The 26,944-nt window shown below is 39.1% G+C and overlaps 1 long non-coding RNA gene across 1 annotated transcript in view; it reads left to right on the forward strand.

The window, feature by feature from the left end:
• LOC132209625 (uncharacterized) overlaps positions 1–8,056 on the forward strand; it is a 100,229-nt gene extending 92,173 nt beyond the window's left edge. Inside the window, exon 4 of the long non-coding RNA XR_009445804.1 lies at positions 6,595–8,056. This is a non-coding gene — a long non-coding RNA (uncharacterized LOC132209625). The remainder of the gene's footprint in view (positions 1–6,594) is intronic.
• Positions 8,057–26,944: the final 18,888 nt, after the last annotated feature.

Raw genomic sequence — 26,944 nt, forward strand, 5'->3', positions numbered from 1 at the left:
TAACGGAGGGGAGCCAATTCCTTTATCATCACCTGAGAGCCTAACCATTTGGGGAATCCTGTGTGCAGCATAACAAATCAGAATACCTCATAGTGTCTGGTCATAACAAAAGGTTAGAAGAGTTATTGTGGAGTTTCTCTTTCGCCTCTAGTGCCTTGACTTCACTCCACACATGCTTGACAAAGTCTCTTGATGTGGTCAGTACTGTGGGAAATACTTCAAATTTGGCCAGTAGTCAGTGATATGAGAGTATGACTACAAGTGAGACAATGTAGAGAAGATCCTAAATTTAACATTGCGGGAGGCTCAACCCTTGACCTTGTCCAACAGGTATGAGGTACTACCTGTGTGTCGAGGGAAAAGGACTGTAGGGAGGCTGGGCAAAGATCATTGCACCATGGTACAGGCAGCCTTCAAACAGGAGAGCAAAAAGAAAAGTAAATCATAGAATCCCTACTGTGTGGAAGTGGGCCATTCAGCCCATCCACATTGACGCTCCAAAGAGCATCCCACACAGACCCACCTCCCGACCCTATAATGCTGTATTTCCCATGGCTATCCCATCTAGCCTACACGAGCCTGGACACTAAGGGTAATTTAGCATGGCCAGTTCACTTAGCTTGCAAATCTTTGGACTGTAGAAAGAAACCAAGCACCCAGAGGAAACCCACACAGACATGAGGAGAATATGCAAACTCCACACAGAGTCGCCCAACGGTAGAATTGAACCTGGGTCACTTGCGCTGGGAGGCAGCAGCACTAACTGTTGATCCATCATGCAACCCTCAGCAGGTCACAGGGGGCTTTGTGATTGCTCAGTTTGTTGGGAGATTGTATGCAGCAGACCGGCGCTGGTTTACAAAAAGTGGTAGGGGATTCTATAATTTGGGGGAACGGTTAGCATCCTTTGTAAGCAAGATTGAGAGTCCCACTTGACACATTTCCTGCCTGTGACTAGGTGAGGGATGACTGAAACTGGCTGTAAAGATTATTGGAGTTGGATGGATGTTGCTATCCATGTTGGGACCAAAAACATTGGCAAGAGTAGGCGAGAGGTCCTGTTAGGAGAATATCAGGAATTAAGAACAAAATTAAAGAATAGGACCTCAATTGTTATGATCTCTGGGTTATTACCCAAACCACATACAAATTGATATACAAATAAAGAAAATAGGGAAGTAAACAAGTGGTTAAAATAGTAGTGTGGGAACAAGGAATTCAATTTCATGGTGCACTGGCCTCATTATTAGGACAGGAAGGATTGTACGATTGGGATAGCTCCACCTAAACTGATTTGGAACCAACGTCCTCATGGAAAGTTAAAGAGGGTGGCCACAAGACTTTAAGTTTGAGGAGGAAGGTTTGGGGCAAATAACGTGATAGAAAGTAGAACCTTACTTCACTTATGACAGAGATTGGCAAAACCATAAGATGGGTATTGATTAAACTAAAAGCGATAAATAATAAAGAGCTATATAAAACTTCAATGCTGAGGGGCAGTTTACAGTGTATGACCTAAATAAGAGTTCTATATATGAATGCACAGAGCATAAGGAATAAATTAAATGAGCTACAGCCACAAATTCAAATCAGAAATTATGGTGTAGTAACCATTACTGAGACATGGCTGCAGGATTGTCAAGATTGCAAACTAAGTATCCCAGGTAATTTACAGCTTTGAAAATGGCAGAGGAGATGAACTATCCTTTGCTGATTTGAATCAAAATTACTTCAATGGTTAGGGAGGATATAATGAGAGGAAAGCCTTCAGAGGAGACCTGGTGGGTGGAACTGAGGAAGAGTAAAGAATCTAAAATTGTTATAGGCATTGTGTACATACTCCCTGGTGGCATCTCTGAAGTTCTAAATCATATAAATACAAATATTAGGAAAGTGTCTAGCAAAGCCGGTGAAGTATTGCTAGGGAATTTTAATTTTAACATAGATTTGGAGAGGCAACAAAGTACCTTTCAGGAAGGTAGAGAATTTCTAGAGATAGTTTCCTACAGCAATATGTCCTGTATGTAACAAGAGGACAAGTAATATTGGATTTATGAATGAGTAATGAGGCAAATTTAATCATTAACCAAATCATACATGACATAATTCAAATAGTGATCATTACATGATTGAGTTTAATGTAGCATTTGAAAGCAAAGAGTATGGGAGTTTTAGACTTTGTTAAGGGCGACGTCAACATGATGAGACAGAGACTGTCTGGAGTACACTGGGAAAATCTGCCAATGGATAAAACAACAGAAGACTAGTGCAGGATATTTAGGGGAATATTAATACATTCCAAAATCCATTTATACTCGTGAGAGGGAAATCTTCATTTCACAAAGAGAATCATTGACAAATAAAGAGATAAGGGATACAATTAAACTAAAAGAAAGGACATACAAAAATGCAAAAAGTAGCGGAGATCCTGCTGAATGAGAAAAAGACAAAGACCAGAAATGGGCCACAAAACAGCTTATAAGACCTACTAAAAGGGATCATGAAAGGGAACTTGTCAGGAACATCAAGTCAATAAGTAGAAATTTCATAATTATTCAAGGGCAAGTGGGTGGTCTGGAGCAATGTTGACCCACTATTGACTGAAAGTGGGAATTTTGTCAATGTTTATGGGAAATGGCAGACATTTTGAATAATTACTTTGTCTCAGTAAAAAAGGAGAAAAGCCTGTCAGAAGTATGGAGGAAATTAAAGTCCCACATAAGAGACTGTTAACTAAGATAGAACCCCATGGAATTGAGGGAAATTTACTGACATGGCTGGGAAATTAGTTAAGCGACAAGCGACAGAAAGTCAGGATTATGGGACGATACTCAAATTAGCAGAAGGTAAGCAGTGGTGTCTCACAGGATCTGTATTAGGACGTCAATTATTCACATTTTTAATTGATAACTTGGCTAATCACACAGAAAGTCATATATCCAAATTTGATGATGACACAAAGTTAGGCGGCATTGTAGACAGTGTGGATGATAGCATAAAATTACAAAGGATATTGACAGACTAAGTCAATGGGCAAAACAGTGGCAGATGATATTCAATGTATGTAAGTGGGAGATTATCCATTTTGGACTGTGAAAGGATAGACAGTGTATTTTCTAGATGGTGTGAAGTTAAATACAGTGGATGTCCAAGGTAACTTGAGAGTTCAGGTGCATAATCTTTAAAATCTCTCAAACAGGTGTGGAAAGTAATCAAGAAAGCTAATAAAATGTTGGCCTTTATAACTAGATGACTGGAGTACAAGGATACAGAAGTTATGTTGCAGTTCTACAAGACCCTGGTTAGACCGCTTTTGGAGCACTGTGAGCAGATCTAGGCACTACACTTTAGTTCTGACATATTGGCCTTGGAGACGGTACAATGTGGCTTTACAAGAATGATATCTGGACTTCAGGGTCAAAGTTATGAGGAGTTATTGTTCAAATTAAGACTGTCTCTTCTAGAATTTAGGAGATTAAGGGAGTGATGGGATTGTTGTCTTCAAGATATTAACAGAAAAAGACAGGGTAAGTAAAGGCAAACTATCTCCACTGTTTGGGGATCGTAGAACTATGGGACATAGCCTGAAAATTATTGCTGACATTCAGGATAGTTGTTTGGAAGCATTATCAACATCCTGCGGATTGCCATTGACTAGAAGTTCAACTGAACTCTCCACATAAACACTATAGTTACAAGAGCAGGTTAAAGGCTAGAAATACTGTGGAACATATCTCATATCCTGACTCCCCAAAGCTGTCCACCATCGATAAAGCATAAGTCACGGTATGATGAAATACTCCCCACTTGCCTGGATGAGTGCACCCCAACAACACTCAAGAAGCAGCTTGCTTGATTGACATGGCAACCAGAAATATCCACTCCCTCACCCATCGATGGTCATTAACAGCAGTATACATATCTACTAGATGCAATATAGAAATTCACCAAAGAACCTTAGACAGCACCTTCCAAATCCACAACCACTTCTATCTAGAAGGGGTGTATGGGAATATCACCACGTACAAACCACTCACCATTCCTGTATTGGAAATATATCACCATTCCTTCACTGTCCTGGGTCAAAATCCTGGAATTCTCTCCATAAAGGTATTATCAGTCAACATACAGCATGTAGACCACAGTGGTTCAAGAAGCATTTCACCATCACTTTCTCAAGGGCAACTAGGGACTGGCAATAAATGTTGGGCCAGCCAGCGACATCCATGTCCAACAAGTGAATGAAAAACACAAGGGGCGGTAAATGTTTGGAACTCTCTTCTAAAAATGAAGGGGATGTTGGCTCAGTTATTCATTTTAAATTTAAGAGAGTTTTGTTTTATGAAGTAAGTATGTTCAGGAACATGGAGCAAACACAGGTATATAGAGTTAGTTGACAGGTCAGCTATGAATTAATTAATGGTGGAAAAGACTTTAGAATTTAAATGACCTACTCCTGCCTATGTGTTCCTATGTATGTGTTTATTGTCTTCACAAAAGTGTTTTCTCCATTTGATTCAGTTTCAGTCTAGGTTCTCTAATTAGTTGTGGGTATGTTTAGTCTTTTCAGGGATGTTTTAAGGCCATTCCTAAAGCATTTCCATTGTCCTTCTCAGAGGTTCATGCCACGTTCGAATTCAGAGTAGGGCATATGATTTTGGAGTTAGTGTCAGGTATGTTACTAACTTGTCTCTCTTGCTGAGCAAACCTAGTTTTAAATGCTTGAATGATTATTGCAGCACTGCTGAACTAGTTGATCAGGGAGGATGTGCTGCCATTGGACTGCCTTTTTTGCCAATGGTTTTGGATGATTGCTCAAAGGCACAGCTGGTGGTGTTTCTCTAGTGTTTTGAAGAGGTTGATGAACACCTCTACATAAAGAAACACTGAAAATATTCAGTCACCTGCCCTGTAATCAATCAGTGTCTGCTTTCAGATTCCAGCATTTTCTGTTTATTGCAGATTTCCAGTATCTAGTGTATTTTGCTTTTATTGTGATTGGTTATTGCTGAACCTACACTTATCAAAAATTAATCATATATAAAAACTAGTCAAAACAAACATAGAAATAAAAGTTCGTTTCTTAATCTCTTTCAGAATGTGCCAAAATGCCAAATGCTGTTTAATAACTGTTCTTTAAGCAATTGTACATGAAATGAATGGCTAGTTAACTGATTTTGATGCCATAAGTTGAGGTTGAAATGTTGATAGGGTCTTTAGACCTCCATGCAGTTCTTGAAAGAGATCTGTACTTTTTTTTATATAAATCCACTTGTGCAGACCAATGGACCTTTGGGTAAACATTTTATCTTCAACATGCAGCACTCTGTCGGGACTGCATTTCATGGGTCAGATTTAATTATGTTTAACGTTAAAACTGAGATAGATATAACAGTATTGTTTTAATGTAATCTTATTGGTATTTAAAAATTAAGATTAATCAAAAAACTGCTTGTTTGAACAAATTCTGTGGGAAACTGTAGTTGGAAGGAATGAAAATAGGAGATAGCAACGAAAAGATATAAATCGCTTAGAGGATATGAATATAGGTATTTGAAACGTGGAATTTCATTGAAAAAAAGTGTAGTAGAAAGATACCAGAAATGAAGCATATTTAAAAGTTCTCTGAGAACTGAATCACTCTGGATGTCAGTTAAATGAAAGAAACAGAAGTAAGTTATCAGCGGAGGCTGTTCTCAATAAACAACCGATATTAATCAAACACTTCCAGAACAATAAGGAAAATAAATTTTGGTTTAATACTGGGGAACTGTCCCAACTTTTGAATTCAAAGGTGTTTTGAGTAGTGCTAATAATAAAAACTGTTCAGAGATTTCTGAACGCCAGTTACATGAATTAACATGACACAATGAAATGTTACAGTAAAGTAAAGAACATGGGGAGCAAGTCAGGAATAGTGATCAGTGGGTCATTCATTTTAGAGTAAACAAAGAAAAAAGTTAAAACGAAGATTTTGAAGGCAGGTTTTAGGAACCTCTGGCTATATAAGTAGGTGAAAAACAGGACAGAACTCATAAAAAAAATCATAACAGAGGGGAACCTGGGAGAATGCACAGTTAGTAAGTAAAGGAAAAATAGATGAAAATGGCCATTTTGGACAAAAGCAAAGTAATAAAATCTGTTACAGATGAAGTAAAAGCATTCCAAAACTATAAAGCTATCAATTGTCAAAATCAGGAAAAGCTCTGAGGGGGGAAAGCTGGATAGGTCCCAAAAGAGCACGGATCCAAAGACATGTTTAATTTTATGCTGCCTGCTAACTTAAAATATTGTAGCATCCTGTCCTGCAATAAATGTTTTGCTGAATAGCTACATACCTCAGTCTCCCTAACTACAGGAGTGGTGTCATAAAATTGGAGGGCTGCCAATGTTTTGCTGCTGTTTAAAAAAGGAGGAAGAATTATCCAAGTAATCATAGAATAGTCATCTTAAGTTCAGTATGGAAAAATTATTTAAATCAATTTCAAGGGACAACATAAACCTTCATTCAGGAAAACATGCATTAATTGAGGGAAGTCAGTATGAATTTGTTAATGGAAGGTCATGTCTGACTAACTTTGATTTTTCTTTAAGGCGGTGACAAGTGGATTGACAAGGACAGTGTAAAGGGTGCAACCTATCCGGATGCATCATGGGGAATGCTCTGAACAGGAGCATACGAAAATTCAGAAGGTTTTGAACACAGCCCAGGCCATCATGCAGGCCAACCTTCAATCCATTGACTCCATCTACACTTCTTGATGCCTCACAAAGACAGATAGCATCATTAAAGACCCCTCCCACTCTGGTTATAATCTCTTCCAAACTCTTATGCAAGGCAGAAAATACAAAAACTTAAACACACTTGCCAACAGATTCAAGATTAGCTTCTCCCTCTTTGGTATCAGACTTCTGAATGGACTCCTCAAATTTCAAATCTTGCTTTTGTACACCTTCTTTGCAGCTGTAACTTTGTACTCCTTGCTCTGTTCAGTCACCCTATAATCTTTGTATGTAATGATCTGCCTGTACTGCAACAAAATAAAACTTATTACTACACTTAGCTACATGTGCCAATAATAAATCAAAACAAATCAATTTCACAGCAAAATTTACAACAAAGACCCACATGACAGCCTGTTCAAAATAGTAAAAGTTTTTGGGCATCAAGGGAGACTGGCGACTAATTTGGTTTATTGGCAGGAGATAAATCTAATGATTGCTGAGATAACACGGTGCGAAGCTGGATGAACAGAAAACTTTCTGAAGGATGGTCTTTACCTGAAATGTCAAACTTTCCTGCTCCTCTGATGCAGCTTGACCTGCTGTGTTCACCCAGCTTCACACTGTGTTATCTCAGATTCTCCAGCATCGGCAGTTCCTACAATCTCTCTAATGATTGCTGACTGTTTTTACTACTGAAAAGCTGTCACCAATGGGGTTCTGTAGGATTCAGAGCTTAATCGCTTGATTTTTGTAATCAGTTATTCCTCCCTACAAAGCCTCCCTGTTGCGCTGAATTACTGCGCAGCTCTGTTTTCTAACTTCCACCTGATTAGCGATATAAACTTCAACAACATCAAAAATTACCTTGACAGCAGAAAATCTGATAATGACTTAACTGAAATTCCTGGATTAATTACTTCCTAAAATTCCAAGCTCACAATTTCCCATCGGCCAATATAAGATATGAATAAAGGAATGGACACTCTCCCTCTGTTATTGGGTGTCCATTAACTTTACGTTCTCAATTATGATGTTTTTTCTCAAACAAAAGTAGGCAACAAATGCTTTTGTAACTTCATTACATGCACTCATTTCTTCATGGATCACCTTGCTGATCAAAACATCATCTGTCCTACTGCCTATCGCATAGAAAAGAGAACTGATTCATTACTTACTGGACTTTCAGTTAATTCTGTCGTGGTGTGTCACCTTGTGAATCTATGAAGCTAGTTCAGGCACTTATCAGCCATTTTGGACCTGCCATGTGTCCAAAGAACTTCTGTAAGATCTTCCCAATTGTGGCCTAGTGCAGTGGCTGTGCTCCATGTGGATTTTCTGCACACTGTGCTGTGATTTGTTATCACCCTCTATGATTGTCCTTTGGTTGTGACCTGTATTGGTATTGATACAGATTTTTAAAGGCCTTATTGAACATAACCATTTCCTTTTATTATGTAGAATCCCTACAGTGTGGAAGCAGGCCATTCACCCACATTGACACTCCAATGTGCATCCCACCCAGACCAAGCCCCTACCCCATCCCTGTAACCTTGCAGTTACCTTGGCTAATCCACCTAGCTTGCACATGCCTCGACACTATGGGCTACTTAGCATAGTCAATCCACATAACCTGCACATTTTCAGACTGTGGGAGGAAACCAGAGCACCCGGAGGAAACACATACAGGATCAGGGGAGAATGTGCAAATTCAATATAGTTGCCCAAGTGTGGAATTGAATCCAGGTCCAAGGTGCTGTCAGGCAGCAGTACAAAACACTGAATGACCATGCTGTCCTATTGAACAAGATAAGCTCTAACTGAATGTCCAAGGGTCCTAGACAGAACCATCTTTCAAATGGTCATGTAATCTTTCACCATACTATAGGCATATTTACATATTAGCATTAACCCTTTACACTACAGTTTACACTAAGATGTTGAGTTCTTAGATACATATCAACACTATGCTAGCACACAAGTTGATCACAAAGTGATTCTACAAAATTGTTTAGTGGGAATAAGGCAATTAAATCAACAGGATGTACACAACTAAAGAAAAAAAATCACTGATCGTGGCTACTTAGTTAATGAGCTTTCCTAGCATAGAAACACTGTTAAATGCAGATTTCGATTAATTCAGATCTCAAGCCAAATTTCGCAGTATTAAATAATTCTCTACTTCCACTGAAATGCAAACAGCACCCATTTTTGCATTTTGGAACTCCTAAGGCCTTCCATGCTCAAATGCATCTTCTTTCTTAACAGATTGTCATTGAATATTTTATTATTATCCAATCTTACCTTGTATCTGCAATCTTCAGTTCCTGGCAACATTCTTGCAAATCTCCATTCTACCCCAACTAGAGCAATTGCATTCTTCGTGTAATATGACCAGACTGTTCATGAAACTACAGTTATTGATACATAAAAATCAAACCTGACTCTCCAATGCATAACAGAGGAAACATTGCACTGTCAGAGATAGTGGATCAGATGCATAGAACGCCAAAGAGTGATTGGAGCAGCATAGAATGGAATTGCATATGTGGATATGCATATGTCTCTGTGAGAATTAGGGCTTTTCTAACAGAATTGAATAACTCCCTGCTCGCACGCATACATCCTACATACCTGGTATCACAATTCTAGAGGATTTGGGCCAGAGCAATATTATATGGAGTTTGACCATAGATTAGTTCTGATCTCACTGAAGGGCAGAGTAATCTCCAGGGGCTGAATGGCCTACTCCTGTTCCTATGTTCCTATGTAACATTTACTGAATAATGCTGATTGCGTGAAGAGTTATACTGACAATCAATTTGACATTGTCAGTCAGGCTGTCAGTGTGGTGCACTTGCATGTACTAGAAGCTACATATCTTTAATAAAAAGGCCTCTGTTTTCTGCAGACAGAAAGCATAACTAAAATCATTGTGTCAATTTCAACACAACAAAATAAGCGGCAGCCATTCATTCCTTAATTTATTGAGGCAATGACCTGACTAATCAAAGTTAACCTGCTGGTTTTAAACTTAAACAAATCCTAGCAGTTAACTGTCAATTACTATTATTGATTCATTGTGTAGAATAGTGCCTCGACCAGGAAGAATCCACCTACCAACCAGTCAGCATTCTCCCCTTTGCAGTTTAAATGTTGCTTTCCTCTTGAATTGGTATTCTTGCAAATTGAGTGCAAGACGAAAAGTTTAAACAAATTGTGCATTTTCAGCAAAACTTGACGTTTCGTTTTCTTGTCAAAGTCTATACACGTGTAAACCTTTCTTTTTACCGTCACTTAAAAATAAAAACTATAGATGCCACAAGTTGTTTTGTCTATGTTCATTAGTATCTAGGGATCAGTGTTTCTATGTCCTTCTACACATGCCTAGCCATCTGAGATTTTCTATGTATTAGACATGAATCCACTGCAGCAGGATCTAGAGACCCACAGGGTACAGCTGCAATGAATTCATGCTTCTAAGTTAATGGCCAATCCGCCAATTACTTTGCAGACTCCCTAAAGGCACTGGAAGCTGAATAAGTAATGGATTAGAATAGCAGTGATAATGGGAACTGCAGATGCTGGAGAATCCAAGATAACAAAGTGTGGAGCTGGATGAACACAGCAGGCCAAGCAGCATCTCAGGAGCACAAAAGCTGACGTTTCGGGCCTAGACCCTTCATTAGAATGGCATTCAATTTCCCATGAATGGGATAAACATTCCATGGATTAACATCTAGAAGGCCTGAAAATATTAGACTTAAGCTTGATTCCAGTGACATAGGTCCAAGACCTGGATTCAGTGCAGGAAATGCAACATGAGTAAGGAGTGCAAGGCAAGGGCCTGTATTTAATGAAGTTAATATTGTTCTGCACAGGTGAGAACCATGCATCACCTCTTTTAGGAAAGACCCATCACCATACCTGTCACAGATATCTAACTGATCAGTGGGTAGCCTTCCCAGAGAACAAAGGCTATGGAAGCAAATGTTCTGCCTGTCATCAGCTGCCAGACAAACAGAGACGATCAGCTGTATTGAATGGCAGCAGTACCAGAAAGGCAGAGGTTTCCTTTTGTACGGCATTCATCCAAGGTGAAGAATGGTTGATAGATATCCGCCCAGAGCTGAGTGATTGCAGGAGGGAGGGGGACGATGCCAGCTAGTGGTCATGGAGGAATAGGAACAAGCTAGTGGGGAGGCTCTCAGTGGGACACTTTGAAAGTCAGGTTTCTTAATTGGACACTGAGTGTCTTTGAATGAGTGACCTCCTGGGACCCCACAAATAGCACTGCACACATTTTCCTGTCATGCTGCCCACATGCCAAGCCACCTGACTGCTATTGGGTTCTTACAAGTGATGCTGAGTTGTGGCCCTTAAGCAGTTGTTAATTGAATGAAGCTGAAGTACATGTTAAAATACCAAAGCTTAACAAAACTGCAAAAAAAATCCTCTACAGTGTTTCTAGAGGAGTGGGGAGCATAAGTTTGTATTTGTACAAAACTCCATTCACATTTAATATGTAACATACTGACATCTTGGCTCTGTGAAAATAGTATTACTCACAGAAGTCAGTAAAATAACACTACAGCATGAAATAAAAATAGTTGGCAAAGCTAAGAGTAGATTGCCACGGGTTTTACCTACCTGTAAACATGAGAGATATCTTACTTCAGTAGCTCCTTTGGAAGATTTTTAATTCAAGAAAGTCAGTAATTACATTTGGTGCCATTTAAATGTAGCGGTCTTTAATCTGTCTGCTTATTCTGATGTCAATGCACTCTAATGTGCTGTGTCTTTGAAGGACTCCCCAGATTCTTGATGTTTTCAACCTAACATTGTTCAGTGTAATTTTTAGCCTCATTAGTTTGGTGTTCATACAGCATTCCTGTCTCTGCAACCTAGATATAACGTGATAAGATGTATTTTGGTGTCTTGGGGAGAAGATTAATGACTGATAAAATTACGGTGGCACAGCGGCTCAGTGGTTTGCACTGTTGCCTCACAGCGCCTGGGACCTGGGTTCGATTCCAGCCTCAGGCGACTGTCTGTGTGGGGTTTGCACATTCTCCCCGTGTCTGCGTGGGTTTCCTCCGGGTGCTCCAGTTTCCTCCCACAGCCCAAAGATGTGCAGGCTAGGTGGATTGGCCATGCTAAATTGCCCATAGTGTTCAGGGGTGTGTGGGTTTAGGGGGGTGGGTCTGGGTGGGATTCTTCAAGGGGCGGTGTGGGCTTGTTGGGCCGAAGGGCCTGTTTCCACACTGTAGGGAATCTAAGCTAATGCCACATTAAGCGCCTGGATTGAATATGGCTTGGCAATGGAATCAAAATTTAATATGGGATGTTCCAGCAGATCAGGCTCAAATCCTGCCAGCGAGTCATGAATCCAATCCATTGCAGTTATCTTGATGAAAAATTGGAATTTTGAGCCCCCATTTTTCCACCAGTAAGTTTTGAATCAGAAGGTATCCCCTGGACATTTCTTGTCCTTAGAAATAAAATTAGTCGAACTTAGCTACTTTTTTGTGTCAGGGGATACTATGAAAAGAGAAAATGTAGTTTAAATATTTATTAAATATTTAATAAATATCTGAATGTTAAATTTAGATATTGTAGTTTAGATATTAATGCTCCTGAAAATTAGAGGCACCCTTTGAAACAACCTTATCATTCTGCTTTCTGACCAAGTTCATTTTAATTTGGATAGGACTGATCTTTAGTGATTATTTTGAACCTTTGGTAATTAAAGTTCCTTTTTAATACCTCTGAGGTCAGGTATGTTTCATAGACTATTGTGGGATTTAATGAATTACATTTCATGTGTTGGACTTCAGAACTTTGAAGACATCTGGAATCTTCTTTAGCACAACATTACAGTATGACCAACTGTGAGCACATTGCCTGCCCCTAACTCTTAAAGGTAATTCTTGTTTTTGGGTGCCATTCAAAAGCACAAGTATTTGCAGCAAGTCCAAAAGTGTTCATGCCAGCAACAATGCAAGGAAATTTTTATCATGTGTACCTGAACAGGGAGGTCCCTCTTCTGCCAGATGAACTTAGACAAGTAAATGGTAGAAATCAGAAGTGATAATAAAATGTGGAGCTGGATGAACACAGCAGGCCAAGCAGCATCTCAGGAGCACAAAAACTGACGTTTCGGGCCTAGACCCTTCATCAGTGAGGGGTCTAGGCTCAAAACATCAGCTTTTGTGCTCCTGAGGTGCTGCTTGGCCTGCTGTGTTCATCCAGCTCCACACTTTGTTATCTTGGATTCTCCAGCATCTGCAGTTCCCATTATCACTGAAATCAGAAGTGACCTGTTTTTGGACATTGATGCTGCTTCGCTGCTATTAAATTAGAAATGTATTGAATGATAATTGTTACCACATAAAATGGGTATTCAGGTTTGCTTGGCTGTACCCTTGAAAGTAAATTTATTTGAAGTGAAAACATGAAACATCGGTGTAATTTCTACAGTTGCCTTCAAGTCCTTAAGTACATCAGCAGTTCAGTGCTACTCTAGATAAAATACTCCAGAGAACACTAAGGCATTATTGCTGTATCAGAGATACTTCCTTCAAGGTGAACCATGGGAATTTGGTCCTATCTTCATGTGCAGGTGAATGTCCCAACATCCTGCCCGTAGGATGCTGCTGAATGACAATGGGTTGCCACATTTTCCTACAAAGTAAACTGATTTATTCAGTGTTTCCAAACTGTACGACTCAATGAGAATCATGTGTAATATTTATGAGCTTCATTTTTTTTTCTCTCTTGTACTAGCTCTGTGGTTGAGTAATGTTTGTGGCATATGTTTTTATTCACAGATGTTTACTTTTGGTAGAAGCCTAATAATCAAACTACTAGGTGTTTGTAAACAGGAAGATATAACAAAAATATTCAACATTATATTGGGTTACATTTTGTGCAAAGTACTGATTTGTCTAGTTCTGAACTTACCACTGCAAAGAAAAGCAATCCTAGAGATGAATGTTGGCAATAAGGGAGGAGGTGTTCCACAGCATGTTCCAAAACTCTGCAGGCTTATTACAGCTTTAATTTGCAGACTATTGATCTGGAGTTGTTAAGGAATGATGGGGAGATCCCCAAAATTAAAACCAGTGGCATGTTCCCAACCAAGATAGGACATATCAGATGATAAAAGCAATTGAGCTAAGTGAGTAGGGATAGTCCAGTTGCATTGAGTGCCTCAGCCTCCTGTAGCATTGACAGACCTTGGGTAAATGGCATAACTAGAGGGTTACAGTGTTCTTCATGGATGGATGCTCACTCAGTCTAGTCATTCAGAGCTAGCTCTAAGGTCCAAGCCTTACAGCTCTCATGGTCTAACCTGCTATGATTATTTTTATAAAAGGTGAAATATTTGTAATTACTGACATTCAGAGGACGATCATAAATATTCAACATGCTTCTCGTAGAGTCACGGAAGCAGTTAATGAATCAGTTTATTTTGTAGGAAAATACGGCAGCCAATTTTCTTTCAGCAGTATTCTACAAACAGGAGTACTATGGGATCACTTACGTCTGTCTGTACATGATTTTACAAAATGTTAGTGTGTGGCTATAGTGAGATTTAGGAAAACAAATGGTACCTCATACTTTATTGTAAAGGACTTTACTGTGAATGATTAAGGAAGTTTGCTGGAATTACAAAGAGTTTTGTTGATGCCACAATTAGCAAACTGTGCACATTTTTGGTCTCCTTACCAAAGGAAAGTTATACCTTTCTTGAATGGGAATCCTGGGATTAATGAGTCGTCCTAAGAGGAGTGGGCCTCATGTGCTATGATTTTGAAAATAAACTGGGGAGGTCTCATTGAAAGGCATAAAATTCTTTGAGGGCTTGCAGGATAAATGCTTAGAGATGGTTTCTCCTTGCTGGAGAGTTTATCACTGAACATAGTAATGTCAGGATAAGGGATTATTTTTAAGACTGAGATATGGAGAAGTATTTTCATTCTCGTGGCTGTAATTCATTGGAAATCCCTGACTCAGAAAGCACTAAATATGTGTTTTTCATATGGTGATCAAGCAATTTTAAGGCACAAAAGGAATCAAGGAATACCGGGATTATGCAAGAAAGTGAAATTAAACCATAGTCATTAAATGGCAAAGCAGATTTGAGGGATTAGAAAGCCTACTCAAGTGCCTACTTCTCACCTTTTGTTTCAAGAGCTGAATGTAGTAACGCAGGTTGAGAAAGTGCTTAAACAGTCATTTGGGATTAGGTTTTAGATTTAGAGTCATTGAATCCAAAAAGAAGAAAATTATGATGAATTTTCAGAAAACTTTGGTTTGGCTTTTGCGAGAGGTTTGGCCAAGATTTCTCTTAGGCCAGATAATCATTTCTGAAGCAGGAACAGAGTTGCATATGGGACCCTGTGGAATCCCATAACAATTGACTCTGAAGGAATTGTCCTGGAAATTGAAGATTCTGCAGAGAAATTTCTCTATGCCTGGAACCCTCTAAATGTCTCTATTTAAATCTGAGATCATGGAGGGTTCTGCTGAGTTATAATAGTTATCCAGGAAAAGTTAGACCATTAAATACACTGTCTAATTCCTGAGAAACAATTAAAATGGCCCTCCAATTACCTCATACATGCCAACTACAATCCCCTAGAACTGTTAGGTCTCACAGACCCTGACCTGACATCTCCAATCCTCCTGAGTCCTGACAGCAACCTATCACTCCCTCCCCACCCTCCGAGATTTCCACTCCTCGGAAGATCTGGCCCATTGTGTCTAATCCTAGGCCTTCTACGCTGGGAATGAGGTGAAAGCTATAAATGGAGTGAAAAAAAATTTGCCCAGAATTATTTTTCAAGCGATGGGAGTCTTTTAGTACAAGGATTAATTGAAGAAGCTGGGATAGTCTTGCTTAAAGAAGTGAAAGTTGACAGCAGATTTTTTTCTCGTTGTCAAAATCATGAGGTACACAGACAGAGGAGATAGAGTAAAAATATTCCAATTCACAGAAAGATCAAGAATCAGAGAGCACTAATTTAAAATAATTAGCAAACAAAGCAACAGAGGCATGAAGAAAAGCAAGTGAGCAGATCTGGAATGCACTGACTGGTGCTGTGGTGAAGGCAGATACAGTTGGGCTTTAGAAAGAAAATTGGATACACTCCTTCTTCTATCATTCATTTCACACCTCATACACTTAAGTGACTCCATGAAATAAGCTCCACCCATCAGGAAATAAAGAAAAATTCATAGGAGAAGCTGAGGAGAGTTGCAATTGTTCAGTATCTGATATGCATGCGGAAATGTTTCTATAGCAGATTAATGTAGGTTAAGCCAAAGTCTCACCATTATATATCTCAGGTATAGTGTAAATACCTATTAGATGATATTTAAGAAATCTATTCCATCTTTTCAAAAATAAGCCAATCTTCTACTGAAGAGTTTGTGTGGGCATCCATGTCCCTTGGTAACAGTCCACAGACTAATGCCAAAAAAGATTAGTGGCAGTCAATTTATGCTAGCTATCCCAGATGGTTTCATTGGATGACCATGACATTATAAGATCTTGTCTGCAATGGTTGGATGTCAGTTAGCTACAATGTTTCAGGAATGCAGCAGTAATGAGCACCTCTATCTGATATAACATTCTGACGGCAGGGGTTTTCTGAAGAAACCTTTATTACAATGAAAGCCACAGACACCCAACGAAAAGAAATAAGAGAAAAAAGAATCAGAGGAAACTGAGTGTATCCTTAAGTATACAACAGCTCAGTAGCACACAGAACTTCTCAGTTTCTGTGAAATGCAGCAGCCAGAAATTAAAAAGGCTGCAGGACAAGTAGAAGTATTAAACCTGTTTGTAAAACCTTAGAACAGCTAGAAGAGTGAAAACTGCTAAAAATGTTTGTGTGGAGCACAAAAGAGTCTATACCAGAGCTAAAAGGAGAATTATCCAATTCATGAGCATTCGAAACTGATCAATTTGGGCACATGAAGTAAATTAAGTCTCTTAGATCAAGAGTAAAATTTCTTACATTTAAGGGAAAATTATTGGCTGAGAAGCCAAAAGATGCTATAAATTGCTTTCTTTAGTAACTGAATATTGTTAAAATCATTTAAAACTGCTGAGAAAACTGCAAAAAAACTCTGAATAAAAGGACACTCATTAAGGAAGTCATCAAAATGGAAATATAACCTGACTAATGACTTTCAAAAAAATTGAAGGCAGAAGATTTTTTCAAAATCAGATTTTGAGGGGCAAGCAAATTTTAATTGTAAAACCAAAAATATTTTAAGTGATTTAAAGGCAGCATAATGTCAATTTTCTTAATTTAATGTACATAAATGTACACAATGTACATAATTCAGTGAAGAAACAGAAAGAGTGTAAATCTTACGTATTATTCAAAAGAACTTGAAAACTATGAAGAGGAATGGGGAAATGGCACAAATTAACAGTCTTTCCTACATCTTGTGAGAAATATAAAATGCAGAATTCCAGATCTGAAATGTTAATATATCGTAAATAATAAAGGCACTATGTCTGAAACTTGTGATGCTCGTTCAGTTATGCCTTTCCAACCTGGAAAAGTTCAATTCTTCCTAACTGTCTATCTTCTGTGTGTTAACTGATCATCAACCCTTTCTAACATGTAAGCTGCCAGAGATGTGAAGGAGTTGGGGAAGACAGTCAGTTTTGTCACTACACCAGTATTAGACTAGGTTTTAGACTAACTAGTATTTACTTCTTCCAGACATGCAAGGCAGAACTGTGCAACTCAGTGACGGAGACTTCTGCAATTAGTCCTGGGATGAAGAAAGAGAATAACCTATCAGAAGCTCTGACATCCTGGTCAATTCCTATGGCATCAACATGCCAGGACACCCACAGGGTCCTGATTCTCGTCATGGGTTCAGTCTCCAATGGTCTACACCATTGGTCTGAACCATTGTCACCTGCCTGTTTAAAGTGAGGAGAATAGTAAAACAAGCTAGTCCTCCACACTATCCAGGTAAATGTGAGGTGATGTTCTTAGGCAGGACAAACAAGGCAAGGCATACACAACGAACAGTAGGACCCTACAAAGCATCAAGGATCAGAAGGACATTGGTAGGCATGCACACCAGTCGCCTGAGGGATCAGGAAAGGTGGTTAAAGTGCTTAAGAAGACATATGTTATACTTGCCTTTATTAGTTGAGACATACATTTTTAGAGCTGGGAGGTTATGCTGGAACTGTATAAAACATTGGTCAGTCCACAATTAGAGTACTGTGTGCAATTCTGGACTCCACATTATCGAAAGATGTGGTAGCATTGGAGACGATTCAGAGGAGATGTACCAGGATGTTGCCTGGGTTGGAGAGTTTCAGTTATGAAGAGAAATTGGACAGACTGGTTGTTTGCCTTCAAACAGAGGATATTGAGAGGGGCAACAACAGACTTGGACAACATTATGAGGGGTATAGATCGGACAGACAGGAACAAATGTTTCCCCTTGATGAAAGCATAAATGACTAGGGGTGGGGGCAGAGATTTATGGTAGAGGGCAGAAGATGTTTTGAGGAAATGTGAGAATAAACCTTTTCACTCAGAGAGTGGTGGAAATCTGGAACTCACTGCCTGTAAAGCTAGTGGATGCAGAAACCCTCATAATATTTAAGAAGTATTTAGATGTGCAGCCGTGATGCCAAGGCACAAAGACAAGTACTAGAAAATGGAATTAGAACAGTTAGGAGGTTGTTTTTGACCAGCACGAATGATTCAGCCAAAGGCCCTTTTTTCCTGTGCTGTGATTCCCTATTATTCTACGACACTTTGAAAGCACTAAAATATAGAAAAGCATGGATTTTCATTACAAATAAAGTTTTCACTAGGGATGCATCAGGACAGGTCTTCTATCCTTTGATGTATCCCTGCGATAAAGGTTTTGATGGTTTTGGGATTGCAAATGTACTCATGAAGCCACACAATCACATACTTCTGATGTGATTGGTAGTGGGATAAGTAAATATTTTGCTACATGTTTTGCAAACATGTGACCAATAGTCATAGCTGCTGAAAAGTGTATTGATTCTTCCCAATTTGTTGTAAAGGGATGAATCCATTTCTCCAAATTTTCCACAGTATTCTTTGTCACAATTACAGCAGATGAGCATGCGGAACCCAGTAGTAACTCACTCGTAATGTATTATTTTGATTGGCAATATTTAGGAAGCCAACTGTTGTGCCTCCCTCATACTGATGGTTACCAGGACAACAACAGCGTTCATTAATGCGTCAATGGTGGCAAATACGTCTTTGCTATCAAAAACCATCCTTTGCGTTTGCCATGATATCCATTGGCCCTGAAACATGGTGGCTGAGGGAGCTGGTAGGACAAAAAATTTCTGCTCTGATCAGTTACGAAGTAGCTTGAAACTGGATCAAAAATGGAAATTCCCCACTAAAATGCCTTCATTTTCTCTTCTTCCATTTCCTTTTGTTGTCTTGTGATTAATCAGATTGACATTCTAAGTCATCCTTAAGTTTAAGTATACACATGCTTTGCTTGGCTCTGTGGTTTGGCATTACTGGCGGGTCTGTGCTGTGCTATGACACACTGCTGAATGCATTGCACATAGCATAAGGATGAGCTAGTGAAACTAGTTTCGAAAGCAAGTTTGATCAGAAGATGGGCTCAATCGATACAAACATTACCTAACTTACAGCTTTTCATTTTAAAAAAAATCTACTTTGACTTCTACTGACTGTGACATATGCAATTGACTAATAGTTGATAGAAAAGATGGTCAGGGAAATAACAAAGCACAGATGGAATTATGTCCTGAAATTCCAGTGAATAAATAGCTTACTGGGGAGGCTATGTAAACTTCTAAGGACATTCCTTGAAGGCTAGCAGATTTGTTAATATTACAAAGGTATGTCCAAGATAAACCAACATTATGAAGCAATACCACAAAATAAAATAAATACTGGAATTAAATGAAATCATCAGGCTTTAGAGAGTTGTAACTTATCCTTCATTGCAAAATTATGGGTTTGCAATAGCAGAAGTGGCTGTTTAGGCAACATAACAAAAGAATCAAATATTGATGAAGAAGATATGATGAAGGGTCTAGGCCCGAAACGTCAGTTTTTGTGCTCCTGTGATGCTGCTTGGCCTGCTGTGTTCATCCAGCTTCACACTTTATTATCTCAAATATTGATGAATATTGGTATATCCAGTGACTGAATTTCGTACCTATGATGTATAGGTTCCGTGGCTCAGCATATTCTTTCATCTATTTCTTTTCCCCTATAACATTATTTCCACATCATTGTACCAAAGAGGTCCTTGTGGTCTGACAACTACCACATGGAAAATTATTCACCGTAATTGCAGACACCACTCTAGGCACTTGAAGATAATTAATGGAGTTGGTCGACATGTCGGCCATTGGTATCTGTCCAAGGGAATATGGCAAAGCTCTGAACCTTTCACTCATATATGGAAGCCTGGGAATTTACTTGACAGACATTGGCACATAGCCTTCTTGTACACAGCATAATGTCAAATGGAAGCCCTTTGGGAAGAGAAAAAGTAAACAAAACCCACATTTGATTACAAAAAGATCTAATTGAAGCTCTACCATTCATTCAATGTTTAGATAACTGACTCTGCAACAATAAATCCTGACTTCTTTTTCAATATTTCCACAAGTGGAAAGCTCACAACAATCATAATTTCCCACACTTTAATTTAATCTCAGTATCAAAATACGTAGGCAGGTTTACAACACTTCATGCATGTGTACATAATGTGCAGTGAATAAAGTTGATGAGCTGCAATACGATATAATGTCAATAAGAAAAATGTGGTTTAAAAATGAGGAGTGATCATTTAATATTCACCGTTCCAAAGTGTTTAGTCGTGATAAGGAAGTAAAAAGGGGAGGTGGGATTGCTGATTAAGAAAGATCATTGGTTCACGTTTTTCCAGATGTAGATAACCAGAGACCAGAAGCATGATCTAAAATGTGCATTAGAATCCTGCTGACATCCTTTTACATTGATCTCCATGGGAAATCCCTAGATGGTTTGAATTTCCAACAGGCAATTCCCTTCCTCCGTAGTTCCATTTAGAAATGGCTCCAACTCTGAGTAAGAGTCAGATGCTTCAGAAAACTCTTCTATATTTATAGTAATATTTGGGAAATGCCAGGAAGGAAATATCTTAGTCTAACTGGGTAACTATGTAACTGATGCCCAGACATCCCAAGCCGCCAACCACAATTTTAACCCCTGACTGCGACTTTCAGGCACTGACCAAGGCTCCCAACACCTTTGATCTAAGCCCACTATCCCACCTTACTGCATTAGCACCCAAACCTCCCAACCAGCTCTCAATTTGACTACCCCACAAACCCGTCCCATCCACCCAACTCAATAAGCTACCCACATGCTACCCGACCACCGAGTACTGTATCCAGCTGTCACACTACCATCTACAACCTATCCAACTAACACTGTCTCCTCCTCTTTCCACTTGCTACCTAACCATCTGTCACACTACCCATTTACCCACATACACAATCTGCCTTACCAACTTAGCTCACCCAACTGTCCACCCCACAATCATATTCATTCACTTATTTATCCGTTCGCCAGTTCATCCTTTCACTAACATTCACCTGTTCACTGGCATTCAAGATGGATCATTATTAAACTTACCTAATGGCAACCAAATCTAATAAAACGTGATGTGTCCATGTTCCCCCACAATGATCCATTGTGCAATGAGGCTCTTTCATTGAAGGCTATTTCTCCATTTCTAGATAAACTGGATTTGAAAGCCAGCAAGAAGTTCGTGCAACTAAAGGATGTGCAAAAGTTTTAGTGGCGCGGCAATCTGCCAATGAAATATTCAGAAAGTAAGATTATATCTGTAGAGAGAGAAGGAAAACGAATATTGCAGATCAATGATCTTTCATCAGAATGGGTCTCCTTCCTCTTTTAAGACATTCTTAAAACCCAACAATTTAACTGACATTTTTGAAGTTTTATTTAACTGTCAAATTTTCCTTGACAGTGTTCCCATGAAGCACACAGGAAAAATAATTTTGCCATATAAGTATAAGTTGTTGTTGTTACTCACCAGGGATTTAACAGACAGTTTAGAGCTTCACATTTTTGTTAAGTTTTAACTCATACAGAGATAATAACTTATTTCAAAATTCCCTGATGTTAATAGTTCCACAAACATATTTCCCCTGACAGTTCACATCCAAAATGAGGAATAGATGCCAAGTACATGGATGTGATTTCACATAGAAGAAAAGCAGATAGAAAAGAGAAATATGGGCTACTCTAGGCCATGTTTCACCAGTTTATTGTGGAGTAACATTTACTACAGCCTGAAAACATGTCCACCTTTAAGTAGCCAATTACAAGTAAATCCAGAGGTGTTCATTCTGTTAAACACAGTGGTTAGGAATACTGCAACAAATAACCCACCTCCTGACTCCCCAAAGCCTGTACACCACCTACAACACACAAGTCAGGAGCGTGATGGAATACTCCCCACTTGCTTGGATTGGTGCAGCTCCAAAACTCAAGAAGTTTAACACTATGCAGAATAAAGCAGCTTGCCTGACTGGTGCCTGAAATAACACACAAACATCCATTCCATCCACCACAGATATGCAGGAGCAGCGGTGTGTACTACCTAAAACAGCGCTGCAGACATTCACCAAAGATCCTTAGACAGCACTTTACAAACCCACAACAACTTCCACCTAGAAGGAGAGGGGCAGCAGATACATGGGAACACCACTGTACAAGTTCCCCAGCAAGCCACTCGTATCCTGACTTGGAAATAAACCACTGTTGCTGGGTTAAAATCCTGGAATTCCCTCCCTAAAGACATCGTCAGTCAACCCACAGCATGTGGACTGCAGTGGTTCAAGAAAGCAGCTCACCACCATCTTCTCAAGTGCAACTAGCCACAACCAATAAAGAATGACCAATCAGCGATGCCCACATCCTACAAATGAATTAAAACAAATTACGTTGGAGGTTTACAACCTGCAATATTGATGCAACAAAAAAAAGATTGATTAAGTTCCCACACCTTATTAGTCTGTTAGTTTATTCAGATATGGAACCAAACATCTGCATGAGGTCCTCAATGCAAAATTAGAAGCCCTGAACACATAGCAGACTGCTTTAAGTAAAATGTGATTTGCATGAGACAGAACCAACAGTCCTTTAAGGATCTCTGGAAGCTGTCACCAAAAAGACCGACGTTTTAAAACAATGTATGTGCTCGTCCGAACACTACTGCTGTGCCATAGGCTATTGCTGGCTTCTACTTGGTCTGGTCCCTGCTTTCTGATCACTTCCCTCCATCTCTCAGTCACCCTTTGACAATTACAAAGTCTTTCTTCCAGTTACCCACCACTACTGACCCCCATGCCCCCACCCTTCCCCCCCGCCCCCCCCAGCTTCCCCACACCCCCTCCACCTGATCACTTACTCTGACTGTCTAGAAATGTCCGAGGCAACAGATGGTAACATAATGGTGCAAAGTTTAATTTTGAATCACCAGCAAATTCCAACATAGGTGTCTGCACTTTCTGGCATCATGTAAATGAAACATAAGACTCACAGCAGGTGGGCCTTGAGCTTCCATGCTCAGTGCAGAATTGTTCCTTACACATTGTTCATCTGCTTAAACTACTGGAAGTCATTGTAGTTGAATGAATCCTAGCTGGCTGATCTAAAACATTCTAAATCAAGCAATATCTTGATTTCGACTTTCTGACCCTTGTATAAAATACTCCATGGCTCCACCCTCCGTATTTATTTAATCCCCTCTAATCCCCACAAAATTCCATGATACCCACTCTGCATCCTTTCTGCATTCACAATAATATCTGCTCCACCAGTGATAACTTTACCCTGAGTTGCCTAGGTCCCACACTTTCACTCCCTGCTTTTCCCCTTCGAAATATTATCTCTTTCACCAAAATTTTGGTGAAGAGGCCTAACAGTTCCTACTGTGACTTAATATCATTTTTTAATGATTCTTTGAAGGACCTTGAGATGTTTCGCTACGTTAAAGGAGCCACATAAATATAAATTGTTGTTACAGACATTTATGCAAATGCCATTAAATTGGTAACCATAGCATCAATAATTGGGCTGTACATTACTGAACCTATGACTGAAGCTGAGAATGTCTGCGTTACTGAAGGCCATGTGCACTCAGTGACATCTTGCATGTAAATTTGGCACTAAGACTGGCTATAGACTCCAACTGCTTTCCTAATTCATATAATATATGCAGCATGAAAACAGTCATGCTGGTGTCTGTATTTCTTTTAAGAGGAAATATCTGTTTTCCATTATATGACATAAAATTTCCCTCTCATTAACTGCAAACTGTTTCTTGATAAACCTGCATTAATGATGTCATAGACATGCTTATTAACCTTCTGTAAATGTTAACTGTCAGATTGCACTGCTGTCAAATGCCAATTTTTCTCACAAGTCTGCCAAAGAGTATAAAGAATTGCAATCATAATTACTTTGTAAAAGAGAAGAATATAGGTGAATTAAAGTTCAGACTGAAGAAAACAAATAGAAAAAGTCCTGCCACTTTCGATTAAATTGGCGTGGAAGAGTTTTGTTGACCATGTCTGAAAGTTATTGACTGGATGTGTTATGGGTTTACTACAGTGTTGTGAGGCCCACAACTTAGAGGGCAGCTGTTTTAAACACTCTTACACTGCAGGTAAAATAAAAGGATAAATTCTTCCTCACTCTGAGTATTGCCAGTCAATTTAACATGAATCAGGACCAAAGAATTTCAATCAACATACAAAAGGCATACAGTGTTTTAGCTTCTATTAATAGAGGGATCGAGTTCCGGAACCAAGAGGTTATGCTGCAGCTGTACAAAATTCTGGTGCGGCTGCACTTGGAGTATTGCATACAGTTCTGGTCACCGCATTATAAGAAGGATGTGGAAGCTTTGGAAAGGGTGCAGAGGAGATTTACTAGGATGTTGCCTGGTATGGAGGGAAGGTCTTACAAGGAAAGGCTGAGGGACTTGAGGCTGTTTTCATTAGAGAGAAGAAGGTTGAGAGGTGACTTAATTGAAACATATAAAATAATCAGAGGGTTAGATAGGATGGATAGGGAGAGCCTTTTTCCTAGGATGGTGACGGCGAGCACGAGGGAGCATAGCTTTAAATTGAGGGGCGAAAGATATAGGACAGATGTCAGAGGTAGTTTCTTTACTCAGAGTAGTAAGGGAATGGAACGCTTTGCCTGCAACTGTAGTAGATTCGCCAACTTTAGGTACATTTAAGTCGTCATTGGCTAAGCATATGGACGTACATGGAATAGTGTAGGTTAGATGGGCTTCAGATCGGTATGACAGGTTGGCACAACATCGAGGGCCGAATGGCCTGTACTGTGCTGTAATGTTCTATGTTCTATGTTAAAACCAAGAAACTGTCGACATTAAAGGTACTGGTGCTAACTAATGACATCCACTAGTTCTTTATTACTAATTTAAAGACTGATATGTATTATTTTACTTTTATCTTTTTAGACTCACCTCTTATTTCTAGTCTGTCTGTGGTCTGTTGTTATCTTTTCTTGTGTTCAGCAATTAATAAAGTCACACTTTTAGTTAATTCAAGGAAGCCTGTTTAAATTGATTCATTTAAAAATATAAGTTAATTTGGGTCTGGAAGAAAAGTTTACACAGGGGAAAAGATTTTTTAAAATTGATCTTGCTGTGACCAGCCAAGATGGTGGATGAATAACTAAAGGCACCCACTTCATCCCTCATAACCCAGGGGTAACTTTGACTAGTGCTTTTACTTCAAGATGTTAGACTCTGGTTTGTTCATCAATTAGGATTCTGAATCCGAGGCCACTCTGTGTGAATCCTGCTGCCACAGCATTTGGAACCATAACATATTGAAGGACCTCATCGGTAAAAATTGTAACCTTAAGGCCATAAGATTATAAGAAGTAGGAGCAGAAGTAGGCCATTCAGCCCATTGAATCTGCTCCATTATTCAATGAGATCCCAGCTGATCTCATATCTCTCAATTCCACATGGAAGTGTCATGCATTATACTGTTATGATAAGGTAATAAAATTTGGTTGAATATATTGACACTATTAACGACAGACTTGAATGTAGTTTGCAGAAATTAAGTGTGTTGCAGATGCTAAAGAAAACCCTATTTGGCATTCAGGCCTCAAGGAAAATAATATCACACAAGAGCCTAAAGATATTTAATGTATTAAAATTGCTAAATTTTAGGAACGCACCATTTAGGTGTAAGGCAGGTGAGAAAACATTTATTCAACGATATTTGAAGTATTTTACAAAACAGTGATTGATATCCTTGAAGAAATATCTTCCATGAGTCAAACCTTTGTACATGTATAAAGTATTTTTTATTTACTCTGTATGCATTATCAGTAATTTCATTGACCATAAGATTGTATAGTTAATTTCAGTGAAAATCCATGATGATTACTTCCATATGTGAAGTAACAATTAACTTTTGGTGGAGTCAACTCCAACAATGCATATAAATTTCGAGCAGGAGCCATGCACACATAAAATAAATAGAATGTCATCGTCACTCTGAATGAGTTTCAGACTTCCATTCAATTTTGAGAAAGAGCAAGGCAACTACTTTTAATCTAGGGCATTAGTCACAATCGGCAATGAAGTAGGTTTGATTTGTTTCCTCCAAATCTTGCAGTCATTCTATACCCTACAGCTCCTCATTTATTTGTGATCTTCTTCATGTGGGATGGTGAGAAACTATACCAAGCAGACATTTCTATGACAGCCATCAACATCACCCTATGCTGAACCAGTAGAAGACAATACACGTAAAAGAAGATGAAGTGCTATTGCATTCTGTTCTTGAGGTGGAACACTTTTGCTGTCAGAAACTTCTCATGTAACAGCAGCACTAAACACTGACAAAACTGGATCAGCTTTGGCAGCAGGATTCAGACAGCGTGCCCTGGGATTCAGAATCCTAATCATTTGATGAACAAGCCAGAACCTAACATCTTGAAATAAATGTATTAGTCAAAATCCTTCTAAACTTGTCCTTATTTCCATCATAAAAACAAAATGCAGCATTTATACACTGGTTGCATCAAAATGACACTTATCTGAACATTCAGAACGGTTCCTTGGT

This window comes from Stegostoma tigrinum, chromosome 5, assembly GCF_030684315.1.
Source record: "Stegostoma tigrinum isolate sSteTig4 chromosome 5, sSteTig4.hap1, whole genome shotgun sequence".
Lineage (NCBI taxonomy): Eukaryota > Metazoa > Chordata > Chondrichthyes > Orectolobiformes > Stegostomatidae > Stegostoma > Stegostoma tigrinum.